Genomic DNA, 17,318 nt, shown 5'->3' on the forward strand with positions numbered 1-17,318 from the left:
ATGTAGTAAAGTTAAAATATTAATTTTTAATTAGACACTGGGAAGAAATAAAACCCCATACAATATTTTAATATTTTTATGATATTACTTGAGGCTAGATGCGAGTGAAGATCTAAAGTTCATTAGGGTTTTTTGAGCACACAGCAAACTGAATTCTACCTTCTTGACCAAATGCTTGCCACAACAGAGCAAATTAACTAATCTCAGCTAATAGATCAATAACTTCAAATGATTTCTTCATAAATCAGACTAGTTATAGCATAGTCTAACAACCAACTGATCATTAAGAGAAAATGCCATTTTAGTTTTTATTCAGTTTTAGTAACGTGTCCTGAAAATGGGCAGACTTCATGTATATTCTGTTTTCTTAAATTGAAGATTATAAAATATAAGTAACATCTGTTACTTCCCAGAATCAATTATAAGTGGTGTTAAAATTAATGAGGCCTTCAGGCACTGATCTTGCAAGGAATTAATTTTAATCTGTAGAAGTCTTGGAGGTTTTGTCATGTTTGCCTAGAAAAAGCTACATGAACATATTGCTACAAGTCCTGCATTCCATATCCTAGGTACATGGGGAATTTAGAATCTACTACCAGAAGTGCCAATTACAAAAGACAATGGTAGGTAGTTTAAAAGCTCATTAAATTTCGTCCATCCTTGTGCTGATCCTAGAATTAGTGTAACTGTAGAATCCCAATATACTTGATTTACATTTCATCAGTTAAAGAAAATACGAAGCCTTCATCATTCAATACACCAGGTAAATGCAAAGATAGACTATTCAGTTACTACGATATTTCAGACATCACAAGTAGAAGCAGCATACCAATTACCAAATGTGTACAATATCCTGTGGGAAATGCCCTACTGAGTCACTGACCATTTAGTCTGTTAACTTGTAAGACATGCAACTAACTAAATAAAACTAAATTTTCCAAGACCTGACCCAATGCCTAATGCTTCCCTTTAAAGGCAACCCCTGCGCCCCCCATTACATCTGCCTGCAAGTGATTTCTGCCTGATTATTTTGTTGCCTTGGGAAATATGGCTTGAAATGTTCCAAAGTACCATGAATAATGGATCGTTTCAGTCTACATTATGCACAAGTTGATGTTTATTTTAAATACAATAATTTTCAAGAAGGATAAAGAATGATAAAGAATAATAAGGAAGAATAATTTGACTTCAAGCTAAAAGAAACCTTTAAGTAGCTCATTTGTCATCACAAACAATAACATTTTGGGGGTTAATTAATCAGAAGAAAGATTCTAACAAAAGAAAGCACCTTTCCAATGCCTCAGATTAGGACTATTTGACATAAGGGGTGCACAAACAGATGGCACGAGAGGGAACAGTGGATGCCTTAAACACACTTGTTATATCAGCAGCATAGGAAGTTAGTAATAATGAGTTATTTATCATACTCTCCAGTTTAATAGCAGAATATATTCCAAAATAAACAGAAAATACATTCAAATAAAAAAAAAAAAAAGTTATTGCCACATGAAAACCCAGGACTGGGCCATTAATACTGATCTTGGACTGAAAGGCAGAGATATGCTCCAAACCCATCAAATCAAGTAGTGACAAATTTTTAGTGAAAGGAGAGAATTCCAGAAAGTTATTTGAAAACATACACATTAATTATTGACAAAAATACCTAAGAAATACAAAATGATACAATTCTAAAGTAACTGTTCTGTAGCCCCTTCATTATTCTGGTTAAAACAGGGGGTTTGTGACAGCAATAAAGGAAAAAAAAATAAATCTTATTTTTCCACAAAATTACAAGTATGCTTAAATCATTAATTTTACAAGTCACCTTCACATTAAGTATTTCTGGCAGTCTGCATTTGTGTAAACTAAGCATAACAAAATCACGTTGATTTAAAACATAAAACAATACCTAAAAATTAAGACTGCTACTCCTTATGCCCCCAAATATTTTCTCCCTAAGTAAAGGAAAAATCTGTTATTTCCCCCCCCAAATTTCTGATTGCTTCAGTTAATGTAACATTGAGAGTTATTACTGTAATTCATAGTCCATATAACTTTAACTTCCTAAAATACTGCAACATATTAACTTTTATTAGCTGTAGGTCAAGAAGAAAATGGGAAAAAAGTATATAGATCATTCCTAAGATATGAGAATTCTTAAGACTAGTGCAGAAGACCACATAATTGAATTGGACTGTAAAATGTTCCTCTATTTCAAAATGGAGAAATTAAATACAACTAATCTTAATTTTAAGGCCCCCTTGCAAATAAGTAACTAATAAGATTTAATTTTATTTACATCCCACCGGTCTACAGGCAATGAGAACTTCCCCAACATTGCTCTCACCATTTGTTAAAAACAGGCATAAGCCTCATGCTGACAAAAGATACCAGGAAGGGAGCTTGGAGCTTTAACATCTCCACATCTGGAAAACCTTTAGTGCTTAACCTCCTTTTCAATAGCAGTAACACCAGTCACTGACCGCTTCATTTGCGTTACACGATAAAAGGAAGAGAGACCCCACCCCGAAAGACAGTCTAAGAACACTATCTCAAATACAGATAGGGTGATGTATCAGCCAGTTGCCCTGCTTCTGGCTTCCCAGCACCAGCATGTGTCAAACTCTGGGTGAGCCAATTCACAATACTGAATAAACAGAGTAAAACTAATCTAATAAAAAGGCAATTTTCCCTCTCACCCAATTTTCACTCCCTCAACTAAGAAAGCATTAATACATTTGTAAGAGACACTGCTTCTGACATGGTGTCCAAAAAAATAAAAAAAGGCAAATCAACATATTAATCATTCTGACACTCCTATGGCATGACGAAGCCAACCAGAAGTACAGGTTTAACAATCAACGTTTTATAAAACTAGTTAAGAGACATTTTTTCCTCTCCCACCCATGCAGAAAGCACAGCTAACTCCTCATGGTTCTGAAACAAGTTAATTTGCCTCTATTCCACAGTGCTACCCTCTCAGAAACTAGGTCAGGTGGGTTAACATTTTGCTGACTAAGCAGAAGAACCCACAGATATGGTGTCATATATCACCCACGAGCAGCAGCAGTGGCTCGGCTGCTGCTTCAAGACAAATCAAAACCTTAAATCACAGAAAGTCAGCTGCTTTTCTGAACAAAAGAAACGTGACTGTTTGCCACTGTTATGTATCAGCTTTAAATGCTTCGGAAGACTTCAGGGTAGATGAACCTTTTCTACTAAAAATGAAAAGCATTTCTGCTAAAAACGGCTGATTACTCAAATGACTTTTTTTGGTTGAGAAGCAACGCTTCCAACACAGTATGTCATACTTCCTGATGGGATTATGTACACAAAAGAATCTGTTAAAAATGGAGTATGATTTTAGTCTCATTTCCAAAGTAAACGCAACTCCTGTAATCACACAGTCTCCCCTCAACAACTTTTAAACATGTTGTCAACTTCCACTAAGTTTACCAGTGAGAGAGAGGAGAGGGTTCAGATATAATTAAGTTTCCACAAGTTATGTAAAAATCAGTGGCTAAGTACTGAAGGGAGACCAAAATTGGTGAGCTCACTGAAAAAAGAGCAGGCAAAACACGCTCATTATATACCCCGCTTGGAAGCAGCTGCCTGGTGACCAGCACGCACATCCTGGCTGGCCAACTGGGACACACAGCTTAGAGGGAACCTGAGGATTTTAAGGACACCAGTCCACAGGAATCCAGCCTTTGTTAGTTCCGCTGCTCAGAGGACTTGATTTTTGAATGTCACAGAACAGTCTTTGTGGAAAAGCTCCAAAAAACGTAACCATCAGGATTCCAAATATTTTAGGTCTTATTTTGAAAGCTTCTCAACACACAGCTCTTGGCATCAATGAACCATGCGGGCTGTCTTTGGAGTTCATCACATGTGCTTTGAACTTCCTTGTCCCAAACAGCTCCAGAAGACTAAAGAGAGGGGAATCGGTTTGAATGTCTTTGCTGATGTTTAAGTGCAGTAAGTGACGTAACAAGAACTACCAGCAGGTTTGCCTTTTCAGTTAGACCAATGGGTTCACAGTCATGCAACGCACAATGGGTGACCCAATACTTCATATTGCATAAAGCATGATTTGTGCAAATCTTAGCATATGACACTTGGAAAACACCAAGTATTTAAATGAGTATTTGTTGCTCAATATTATGTTTCAGAAATCCAATTAGTCACCGAAACAGGCTTCTATCAAAGTTGGCAATGACGGTACTTTAGCCAATGAAGCTTAAAATGACAGTAACTGATAAACTGATTTATCCCCCATACACTAACTTGAACAACTGTATAAATTTATACATTCCAGTGTGCATTTTTTCTATTTCCCTACCAGTACCTTGTCTTGGCTCAGGTCTGCTCACATTCAAGTCAATAATAGTTTGCTTACACCAACACTAGAAAAAAAACTCAGAAAAACCTGCCCACTTCAAATTCATTAGGATGACAAAAATAATCTCCATTCTGTACGGAAAAGCTTTGACTCACATCTCTACAGGGGTCCTGAAATTCATTGCAGTTTTCCTATTGCAATCTCACTGTCTTCACATAGGCAGGCCCAAAAACAAAGATGGCAATATAAAACGTTCACTACCAAATTAGGTGAATTAGCATTAGGCAAAATGTCAAAAAAAAAAAAAAAAAAAAAAAAAAATCAAGTCAGCAGCTGTTCTGCATCTTAAGACAAAAACTCAATAGTAACAGTCTCTCAAACATTACCCTTATCTACCTGTAACTGGAATTAAACAATTCTTTATAAATAGTTTTTTATAAATTCAGATTATGAAACACATAAGGTAAAAGTGTATTATCTATGATTGTTATTGTCAATTCATAGAGTTTTGACAATGCAACTAGAATAGCTACTACTAGATAAGTACAAATGGACTTGAAACTCACACTGCTTGGCTTGCTGCCTCTGCAGAATAATACTTCTAGTATTATCAGGTTTTCCTGATATTATCTAGTAAATATCAGGTTTTCCAATTATTTACTAAATGATAAACCACTACAAACAATCTAAACTTTGAGCCTAAACTATCCAGTGCTGCCCCTTTAACACTGTTGTTTAGCAGTGCTCCACAGTTTGACATCAGTTGATATTCCTAAATATAGCTCTGCCTTAACTCCCCCCCACAGTTCACAAACCAGACAAAGCCAACTTCGTGACTCACACCCTGATACAGGCCAAACAACCCTCACAACACTTCTGCAATTTAATGTGAAGCATGAAACAACATCAAAATTTGGGGAAAATATTTAGAAAATAACTCACTAAAACACAGCCTTTATTAATAATCTCCTGACTTTGCAACCTTCCCATTTGTTACAAAGGATTTTGATTCTCTGCAACCATGTTTGTGTCCAAAATTTATTCCAAACTGGTCTTCCTCACCCAAACACCCATGCCCTCACTGAACCCCCTCTGTGCTTTTTCTGAATTCCCTGAAGAAAATTTAGTGACAACAGACAATGGGAGCAAAAGATAACTATATAAAGTAATAAAAGGCTTTTGTGGCTAGTTCAAATGTAGAAGTAGAGGCATTTCACAACCACAGATGGTATTTATTGCAAGAATGCTGTATATTACAGGTACTAGGTCTACTACAAAATAAGACAAGCACTTCTTCACATGTGGGTGTGGAAGCATGTATCCCCCCCCTGTTACACAGGAGGCCTGGCTAAGATTAGGAAGTGCTCCAACAGGAAGTTAAAACACATTCAAATAAATTGCTCTCATGGATTAGTGGTTTATATTGCATAAACAATGCCAGTTAGGAGAAGAGCTTGTGCATTTGCTAAGGTTGTGGTTAACTAAAATATTCTCATATAGTCCTACTTTACTGACATGGATAACTAAGGTAATCAAAATTAAAAGCTGAGGTAGAGCAACAGAAGGAAAGGCAGAGATCCAAAGAGAAAACAGGAGGTTTAAACTAACATTTGGGGTGGGGAGCTTAGTGGAAGGGTAGATTTCAGAGCCACGTTAACACTCCAAAGACAGCTGAGGGAGGTCCAGTCTAATTTCCACAGCCTGGCTATTACTCTGTGTAGCAGGCAATTAGTGTAGCTATGAAAGTTATGGAAACATTCAGAGAATTTTCCCATCTCTTTGTCATATAAAAACAGTAGCTTGTCTCAGGACAAATGAAGTATCAAAGGAAAAAAAAGGAAGCTAAACAATACGTTTTCATGACAGTGGCTTTACTTAACACTACACTGCGTCTGAAACCAGTACAGTATTTCCAAGCTGAGCTAATAAGTAGGCACCACATTGACTGCAGATTTTTGGCTTTTGGAATACTCTGTGAGATTAATTTGGAGTCAAAACATTTGTAGATTTTCTGCATGAAGAAATGCACATTAAAAACCATAATCCAAAGTTTTCACTAGTGACAGTGCTGTGAATCCATGTGAGATCTTTACCTAAAATTGAAATATCTACACATTTTTGTATTGTACAAAAAACGGTGCCCTCAGGCTTCACATTAAATGGGAATAAGAAAACAGTTTAAAAGATAAAACAAGTTACCTCATTCCTATTCCCATTTCTTGTAAAGAAACATATGGAAAATTAAATGACAACTCCTTAACTACTCTAATCTGTCAAGGAATTCTCATCAATATCATAATGCAAATGCTTTGAATATTGAAATAATGTGATATTAAACTTAAAATATAATCCTTATCAGTTGTGTGTATATCATGAGAAACTGAAACTCTATGAAAAATTAAGAAAACCACCAATTTTATTCTTTTTTCTTTAGAACTGTTTTGTTCACAGGATATTGGTTTAAATACAGAGATAGGGAAAAAGCCTTATTCAACCAAAGCCATGTAAAGGAGCTTCAATTTTGCAATAACCTTCAAAAAGGGATTATAGAGAAATAGAGAACATTGCAAATTCAGGAGAATTATAAAAAACACACATACATAGAACAACTTCCCGATGTACTAAAGCTGAAAAAGGTAATATTTCAGAGAAATTACTCAGAAATCAAGAACTATGCAAAAATAGCAACAAACTCTATTTAATCAACAAAACCTGGACTGCCTAGAAAAACTTCTTTTTATCTACCACTCATTCAGTGCCTCCTACAGGGCACCGAGAGGATAACGTTTTGAGACAACTAAACTGTAATTTCTAGGTCCAAATTTCTTCTCCACCCCCTAAGTTACACATGGTATATTTCAGCACTAATAAATATCAGAAATGAAAATCCTTTGTAAGACTAATACCATGATCTAGGCAGGTAGTTTTTGTTATTTAAGGAGGTGTTGGGAAAAGCACACTGTCCTGACTGAGACTGCAAAAGGATAAAGAAACAGCACTGTACACAAGAAAATCTATGTTAGGAACAGAGATGCATGTAAAATATATTCCTAAGACACAGAAAACAAAGATTATCCAAACAAATAATGTTATGATTTAATGTAAGTTTTTACACACTTCAGTGCAATTCCCCACTTAAGTAAAAGTCTAGCCTAAATGATACCTATGAGACAGATTCCAGCTACATTTTTATTTAGTTACCTGCCCTGAATTATACTATGACTGGATATTATGAGAAATACCTACAATTTACAACTACCTTTTAGAACATGAATTTTCTACCTTTGCAATGAAGCAGAAAAATTTAATTGATAGAAATTGAACTTTATCTGTCCAGAACAGCTAAAGGAGTAGCCAGCTGATTAAAAGTACACACTTCTTTTCAAAAATCATAGAATCACAGAATGAAATGTCACTGTCTAATTCAAGTATGCCATCACAGTAGCATGAGATGCATTTTCCACAAAAAACACTGCAAAACTTAAAATCCTTTAAGAATAAAACTTCTTTTCTGCATTGCTAATTCCACGCATTCTTAAAGAGATTTGATTTATGGTCTCTTTTTTATGTCTAAATTGCTATACTTGAATTTACATGTATTAAGGAACATATTTTCAAACCCATTTGTGCTTAAAGTGATTATTTTGTACCTGCTCCTGAATTGACAATGCATGTTCCCAGCCTGAATTTCAAAAAACCCACGGCCATATTTAAAAAAGGAAATATTCCTTTCTGAAAAGTTTCTGAAAGTTTGAGTTCTACAGCAAACTACTTCTGCAAAGGGAATTCACCAGTGTGTTTCATTCAGAAGTAAGAAAACAAGCCTAATACTATTTTGTAGAGAGAGATTAAAGGCTTAATTATACAACCTAAATACAGATCCTTGTTAAATCAGGTAATTTACACCTGTGTTAAAAACGGGCGGGGGGGGGGGGGGGGGAGTAGTTTTCAGGCTCTTCAAATGAAAATGAGAGGTAATTTCCCCAAATCACCATTGCTGTATCAGAGTATGCTCGAAAAAAATCCCAGACACAACATTACCAATGTAAGCTCAGCCAATCATCTCAAAACTTCACCTTAAGACTTCTATTACCATTTTACATCGGTGATACTAACTACTTTAACACTCCTTTTACACTACTGGAAAAAAGAAGTTGTTCATAAGCCAAGTAATAAATATGGCTAGTTCTGTAGGTAACTGTTTTCCATTTATTTACACATGGATATTTTCAGTTTCATAGAGGCAGAGACTAAAAATAATACATTGATGCTGACTAAAGAAAGTAACTGGGAAATCCTGGGGAAAATCCCTATTTTCTCATTTTAAAGAGACTTGAAAAGTCCCACCCAATCAAGTACTCACACAGAAGATTTGGAAATTTTAGAGATAAGCCAGCTAGTATCTGGGACTTAAACCCACAAACAGTTAGGTACTGAAAGGCTGAGTAACATCTGCCCAGCGGCAATGACTACATAGGTCAATTCTTCACACTTGCACAATGAAAAGGAAACAATCTCCTTTATCACTGGCCCTGAATTCTGATCAATGTATATTAGTGTAATAATAGGCATCTAATAAATTTGAAGTCCCAAGGCCAAAAATAACTTCTTTCTGAAGCAAACAAAAGAATGACAATTACCTCCACCTCAAACCCTCTTTCCAGTCTATTTCTAGATCTTTTCTATTAAGTAGCTGCAGAGCATGTGCCTGCTGCTGTGCTGTGAGTTTCTTCAAGCAGCAATGGTATGAAATTGTCTTGATTCTTGTTAGTCCCACTGCTGCCCACAGGCATAAAAGCAGCAACAGCGAACACTGACAAGTCTGGGCAGTTTTCCTTCTGGTACTATTTGGGAAACCTCAAGCATCAGCAAGTATCTGTCTGCATACAAACCCCAAAGAATCAGGAGTGCTTGCCTCACATTTGAAAGATTATTTAGAAATGTAGTTTTTGCTTGCCTGACAGCTCAGATTTTACAGATTATAACACCTAAAAGTTGCTTTAAAACTGACACAGAATGTTTCATTGTATTCTCTCCTTTCCTCAAAAACTTATTTTTTGACATTATAACCCAGCAGTAGTCAAGAGCAAACTTGGAGGCATTTCTAGCTAGATTAATGTGTTATGACTTTAGCTTCAATGATATTATAAGGTTCAATTTTTAAATATAAAACCCCCTTCTATTCCAGTGGCAAGACTAAACACGTTTTTAAGATCTCATAATGAACTCTTGAAAATTAGAGCAAAGAACATTCCAGAAGCACTAGAGAATTTAGAAGTGGTTTTCCTCAGAAAGAATTACTACACTTATGATTTCTTTTTACAGTCTTAAGAAACTACAGTCAGAAAAACAGAAAAAAAAAAAAGCTACTCAAAAAGCAATTTAAATTCTTCAATATAAATTAAAAAAAAATCCAACCTAAAAAGACTTTATAAGGAAACTATTAGCCATTTGAAGTATTCTTCCCCCCAAAAAACAGAGCTGGGTCAACAAAGTCCATGCTGTACCTGTGACCTAAGACATGTCATATTTTTTCCTCTCCAGTGATATGCTGGTATTTATTTGAAAACAAAGTAATGAATCACTTATTTCTTTTGCAATAAAGTTTCTCAAGTCAAATCCCCTGAAATGGAATCACAAATAAAACTGCAGGAACGGTGAGGAAACAGGGTAAAGGAAACTTATCAGATTAGCAGCAGAATATACTTCTAACTTCATTTGATACTAGTTCATTAGCTGCGCATCATGTTATGTTACATTGCCCAATAAGCAATACAAATTACTCAGACTGCTTGTTGGCAGCACACAGAGCAAAGAGCAGTATTGCAAAGGGACTAAGGCCACTACTGCAAAAATAGAGTCAAAAAAACGGTTTCGGTTTCCAGCACTGAAGAGGCCTAACAACAGATTAACTATTGTCTTTAGCTCAAAGAAACAACTCAAACCTATTTAATTTTTTCAACAATTTAACTATTCATAAAACATGAATTGGGTAGGAAATTAATATAGATACAATAACGTCAGATAAACTCAACAGAGAGAAAATGTAATTTAACAACAAAATCCATTCAATTATATACCTTTTCCTGATTAATGCTGGATTACTAAACTAGTTAAAAACGCAACATTATTTTATTGGGGTTATAAGATGGCAGTTAGCGATAAAAACTGCAAGTGTTCCAAAACTGAAGACAAAGGTTTGAGTTTTCTTTGTTTCATTCACTATTTCAAGCTAATTTCAGTAACAATCTTGAGAAAGACTGCCCTCCTGTGCTCACTGATCATAGCATGCTGGGAGGAGACAGCCCCTGCAGCTGGAATCACTTCAAGCTGGCTATTTTAATTTTTTTAATAATCACATTACTGATTCAGAGAGTGAAATTAGCCCACCAAACGTTTGCACAGAAATAAAAGGCTGGTGCAACAGCAGGACTGTTCCTAGGGCTTTCACAGAAGGTGGTAATGCTTGCTAGTTGGCATCAGTCCTAAAAAGCCATTCTGGGCCTTTAAAATGGCATCAGTGCTTGCAGCTGCTCTTTGCTCTTAACAGAGGCTGCTTATTAAAAGCTCCTAAATTGTTCGATGAAGTCCTAAAGGAATAAAATGCCTGTTAGACACCTTGCAATGAGGTTAGCTATACTACTTCATATCAGCTCTTCATGCTAACTGCAGCTGTATGGCACTCCTCTTCAGAACAGTACAAAAAATCCTGAAGTATGAATCTGTAATCACCTACATTTCCCATGTCATACTGTTAACATGTCAAATATCCTGTTAGTGCTTTATAAATAATTAAAACATGAAAGAACACTGTATGGGAAAACAAGCATTTGAGAAATGGAAAACCCAAGGTACACAGCAGTCTGTCATGCAAGAAGTCAGTTCATAGTGAGCTGGCAACAGGAGTGACTTCTAGGTTCCTGCTTTTTATAACATCACTTGGTAAGTTAAAGAAACAAATGCTCTTAATTTGATAGAACACTTGATACTCACATTGCTAGCTGCATCTGAAAACATTCAGGAAATGATCTAGCCTCCTATGAGCACTAGACTGAAGCACTACAAATCTAGTGGTAAGAGAAAAGCTTTGCTTTTAACAACATTCGACAAAACACAAAAAACACTTAAATAGTCATTCAGGCAGTTGTAAAAAAAATCTGGGGTTTGTATGCTAGCAAACACAGAGCTATTGTGCTACTTGAGGATTAAAAGCAGTATACATTTCAATTTTAAGATGCATGTTATACTGCACTCGCATGTGTGCACATGCATGAGTGTACAAAAGCGACATGACTCGAGATAAAATTTATTACAATTAACAAAAAAGTATCACTTCATGATCCTTCAATTATTTATTCAGAAAAAACTTAACACTGAACCAAGTTTAAAAAAAACCAAAACCCATAACATTATTCACTTATACAAGTACCTAAACATGCTTGTACTTACACAAGTACCTAAACCAGTGTTTTCAGAAACATGTTCTTTTGTTTTCACATCAGCGTTTCCTTAATCACTTAGAAATAAGAATCAATACCCAGTATGGGAATCCCAGGCCTTTCATCTGTGCAGGATATCATCATATAAAAACACTACTTCTTTTTGCCCATTTCAAATACATTTTGACACTACCTCCAACAACTGTTATCTTTACTGCACCCTCCCCCCTTTTTGTGTGTGTGTGTATATACGTAAATATACATATATATATAAAGGCATTTTGCCTTCAGTTATAGGACAGCAACAAGGAAAATAATGTGCGTGCATCTGGAGGGCACACACTTGCTCAATCTTTACTCATGAGCCCAAATTACTTTTTTCTCACACATTGCCTTGTACTTTTTCCTTTGTCACTTTGGGGATCACCCACTAAGTTCTTTTTATTGTCTTAAACCACAAAAATATCAGAACAAGTGTTACAAAATGATGCTTTTTCTGTATTTGTACTTTGCCTGGTTTAAATAAATAAATGCCTAAAAAAAGAAGTGTGTGTGTGTACATATATATGTAAACGGAGCTTCTTGCATGGGAACAAGCGAATCAACCATCCCCACTTCTTGCATTCCCCAGAATACAGACTTACTGGTATGATAGAGGTCATCTTATTTTAGACAAAATATTCTTAACATAGAATCATAATCAAAATAATTTAACACCAGCAATAATCTCCTTTTAACACTGTTTCAATTTAAGTTATTGTTTTCCCTCCTGGTAAAGAAGGAACATTTTTTCATTCATGAAATGACATCATAAATTCTGCTTCCCCATAGATGTTATTAACAAAAAAAAAAATATATTGAAAATAAAAATTGTTTATGTTAGCATTAATTTTTCTATTTGTGTGCCTCTACAGTTTGTTAAACAATACCTAACACTACTTGGCAATCAGAAGAACCTACATACAACATCCTAATTAAATCAACTAACATTTTGTGACTAGATCATTTACAGTTTTGCTTTTTGTAAGGGAAACTAAGCACTAGTAAGAAGAGCTATGATATCTAAACTAGAGATCAATGAATTTCACACTACAGCCAGGGTTCACTTCCCATCAAATATAACACATCTGGAATAGATGGTTGCATGGTAGCAGGAACTTCCAGTATCATCAATGTTTCCTGAACTACAAGGCGGGGGGGTGTCGCAGGAAAAGGCTAAGCTTCTATAACACTCAATAAACTAAAGAAGTTAAACACATCTGGATAGCCAGATGATTGTCTATATCAAGCTCCTTTTTCTGGTATATTTTTGTCACAGTAAAGAAGGACAAACCTTTAAAGAGAGCAGGGCAATTACAGTAGCTGGCTATTTGCATAGCAGTGGATTATGCAAACACAGGTCAGTATTAATTAGTGTCACTAAGAACATGCAATGATACGTCAGTTCAAGCAGTCTTTGAAAGTTATATTCAAGTACTGATTCTCTTTTCAAAGTCACAGGAGGACAATAATTTCAAAACACGACATAGACTTGTGTCCAAGCTCTACGATACAGTATTTTCTTTCCCATGGATATTCAGGAGGTTTCAAAAGGGGAGCACAAAATGCACCCAAGATGTCTTGGAATCAAAAGCTCTCAACTGATTCTGAAATATGGGTTTACGTGACACCTGTAATTGCCACATTTAATGTTTGAAAGCACAGAGTACTTCTATATTTGGAATTTAAGCATGATTTTGAAATACCTCATTAGAATTTACAAATCAGGTAACACTATTTCTGTTAAGATAATAAGGCATGAGCCCAACTGCAAGACCAGTGAAGCTGGTATAGAAGTTCATATGGCCCTTAAAAAGGACAGAGCAATACAGAGAAGGCTAGCACTGCAGTAAGCACAAGTAGGTGGACCATTTGCAAGACAAGGCTCTCACTCCCAGGACACTCAGACCTAATGACCACAGGGAGGTTCAAATTCAGCAACTGCAGACCATGCAAAACGCCTGTGATACGATAGAGGAAAATAAGCCATTCCTGAAACAGTGCATCAGGACACATGATTTATTTCTGAATCAGTATTTCAACATTTTTCCTAAATCAAGCCTCAAGATACTTTCATGGGTGCATTCCAATGACTATCCGGTTTTTCATTCAGCAATTCAACTAAATTTAAGTGGCATTTGGAACCCAAGGGCACATATCCAATCTAGTATATCTCATATTATCTGCTGCTCCAGTAACTAAATTCTCTTCCTGCAAGGTCTCTGTTCATTCAGAGTAGTACAAAGTAGAACCTCGAAGTACCAGTTAACAAGCGTAATTTCCTGCCTGCTGGCACAGGACCTCTAACAGAAGTGCAGGGGAAAAATAAGTGGAAAATAAGACAGTGGTCTCTCCTCAGAAGGCATTTTGTTCACATACTCCTCATTAGTTTTCTGAGTGGAAAAATCAATAGTGCTTTTAAATTACAAATTCTACAAACCAGGTGCTTTTGCCTGACAAGAATTTTACTCTTTTCATATAATATTCTGACAAATAATTTTTAAAAGAAGATTCATTATGACTTCATTATGCTTGGTCCCCAAGAACTTTTTAATTTGCTTTAAATCATATTTCATCTCAAGGACTACAAAAAATGTATAGTAGTCACAGAGATTGTAAAGAAGAAAAATTGTCAATTATAAACAGCTATGTGGAAGGAGGCAGTACTTTGTGTTTGCCATATTACATGAAAATTACATAGTACTTAAAGCTTTTTGACAAATACTTTGACAAAACATTTGAGCTGCAAACTTGCAATATAAATTAACTAATGCAAAGCAGTTATCTCTCCTAACTTCCCAGAACTCAGAATAATACGAGAAAAAAACTTTCCAAAGCTTGCCAGAATGGCTATGCATATTAGATAGGGCCATACCATTGTTCTTCAGCTGAATGCTCTTCAAGTTCTGTTCGTGTGACAGCTCTGTAGTTCAAACGCAGCATGCTTCATTACCTTCTCCCCTTACAATACCTAAGCTACAAGCTCCTCAGATTTTTAACAATGAAAAGATTAGTATTTTACAGAAATATTAATTGCACACAAGGAATAAGGGATGAAATTGTTCCATTTTCAGTAAAACAACCTATGTATCAAGCCATGTCTTTTATCATTATACCTATGTATAAGCAAGTATAAAGAACAAAAAGGCTGCTTACTAGGACCAAGCAGATTCTTCCTTGTAAGAAACAAACTATAATTAATAGGGGAAAAAAGAAAACAAACCCTGAAGAAACAAAATACGAAAATCCCCTATACCAGGAGTTTTAAAGTGGAAATAGCAGTCATGATTAACTGTGTATTCCTCATGGCAATAATTTAATTATACAGAATGAAACTACAGAGCTTTCAGAAAAGCTTCCTTAATTTACTAGATAATCTACAAGCAATTTCCTTATATGGCTGGAGAGAAATCTCTGCTGTATGCTTTTAAGCTGGAAGATAAATGGCCTTTGAAACAGAAATCACTGTTAGTAACTGGAATAGTAAGTGTCTTGCATCACCACTGTTACAGATTCCTTTCATATCATAGAATGGTTTGGGTTGGAAGGGACCTTAAAGCTCATCTAGTTCCAACCCCCTGCCACGGGCAGGGACACCTTCCACTAGAGCAGGTTGCTCCAAGCCCCTGTGTCCAACCTGGCCTTGAACACTGCCAGGGATGGGGCAGCCACAGCTTCTCCAGGCAGCCTGCGCCAGCGCCTCAGCACCCTCACAGTAAAGAATGTTCTCACAATATCTAGTCTTAATCTACCCTCTTTCAGTTTAAAGCCATTACCCCTTGTCTTATCACTACTTGCCCTTTTTTAAATGTATTGCATTTTCTTCTGAGTGTGATAAATCATCATCACATCACTAAAAGTGTCTATTGAATTTTTGTAAATGGCAGCTTCACAGGGAAATGGGAGAAACGAACAAGAAAGTATTTAGGGCTTTTAGTTTTAAACATTCTTTAAAATTACATCAGATTAAAAAATACATATACTTGAGCTTGTATGTTTTAGGTAAAAATGAAAGCCTGTTTTGTCAATATATAAAGAGACTGAACAATGATCTGGTAAAAAGAGATTAAATCAAAAGTAGTCTGGCTAAGCTCTCTGACTTAATTCTGATCTTAAAATTCTAATGAATTCTTCTAAATATGATAAATATGTCACCATTTAGTGCTTCGTTATTACTCAAGTAATATACTTCTAATTATGGAAAAGCTAGACCCCACTGAAGAGCAGCCTTCAGCAGCAGAGACTACTCTCAACTTTTTGGTGGAATCAATCAGTTACAAAAATGTTTCCTGAAATTTGATCCAACTCTTAACATTAAAGACATAATTCTCACAGTATATTTTTGATCTGCAGGAGGCAGCTCCAGAAGTGTTTATTACTCTTCTAGTAATAAACACAAGCACAAAGACAACATCCTTTCATTTTTACTGCAGTGCTTTAGTGTGTTCTATTTTTTCCAAACTCTTAATCACTTCTTGAAGTAAACAGACCAGATACTTAATACATTTTGATACTGAAAATGGTCAACTTGGGCATCAGACTAGAGTAAGGTATAATTTACAATTTTAAAATATTAAGCTTCCAAATAAATCTAATTAACTACTAATGCTCTGAAAATCAAGCACACACTAAAAGCAACCAGGTTAACTGTCTAGATGAACAAAATCCAGCCAGAGTTGACGAGCTGACAGAGTACACCTATTTTTAATTTACGTTTCTAAAAATCAGACAATAGACAAGAAAATAAAAATCTTCTCTTTTCCTGTAGTTCGTACAGTCTCATTCAATGAAAAAATAAAGAACCAAGTAATTTTTAAAGTTTACACTTTCTAAGTTTTAAACACTACTTCTGATATTAAAAAGACAAACGATGGACAAAGCCAGCAAAGAATACTATTTGTACTCTAGAGCAAAGCAGCTCAGAATCTGGCACAAAAGAGCAGAACTCGATTAACATGACTTACCACTTTGAACCTTGTCCATGGAGAAAGTGCAAAATTTGCCACAGCCATAGAAGAAATAACTTTTAGTACCACAGTTCAAGCAGACCATAAATAAAACTACAATTATCTGCTCACTAGAGAAGTCTATTATAGAATTTCCACTGTTGGGAAAATATTATAAAAAATCCATGCAATTTAAAAAATAAGAGACCTTATTGCTGCCTTTGGCAATTCCTGGCAGCAATACTTACCTGGCCTGAAGATAACAGGCCAATGTAATCCCTAGTTTCCTCCTAGTCATGCATCTTTTTCCCCCCTCAATTCAAAGTTCACAGAAATCACAGTTTAATTAGAGTGCCTTCATTTTTTGCACACACAACATGCCCCAAAACATTCATAGATTTATTTAAGTTTTCTTACCATTAATCAAAATTAAAATAAAATAAAATAAAATAAAATAAAATAAAATAAAAATAAAATAAAAATAAAATAAAATAAAATAAAATAAAATAAAATAAAATAAAATAAAATAAAATAAAATAAAATAAAATAAAA

At 35.4% G+C, this 17,318-nt stretch overlaps 1 protein-coding gene across 2 annotated transcripts in view; it reads right to left on the reverse strand.

The window, feature by feature from the left end:
• The window catches only part of EFL1 (elongation factor like GTPase 1), an 80,653-nt gene that overhangs the window by 38,608 nt on the left and 24,727 nt on the right, over positions 1–17,318 (reverse strand). The gene's annotated exons all lie outside the window — the stretch shown is intronic.

Source organism: Strigops habroptila, chromosome 9 (assembly GCF_004027225.2).
Source record: "Strigops habroptila isolate Jane chromosome 9, bStrHab1.2.pri, whole genome shotgun sequence".
Classification (NCBI taxonomy): Eukaryota; Metazoa; Chordata; class Aves; order Psittaciformes; family Psittacidae; genus Strigops; species Strigops habroptila.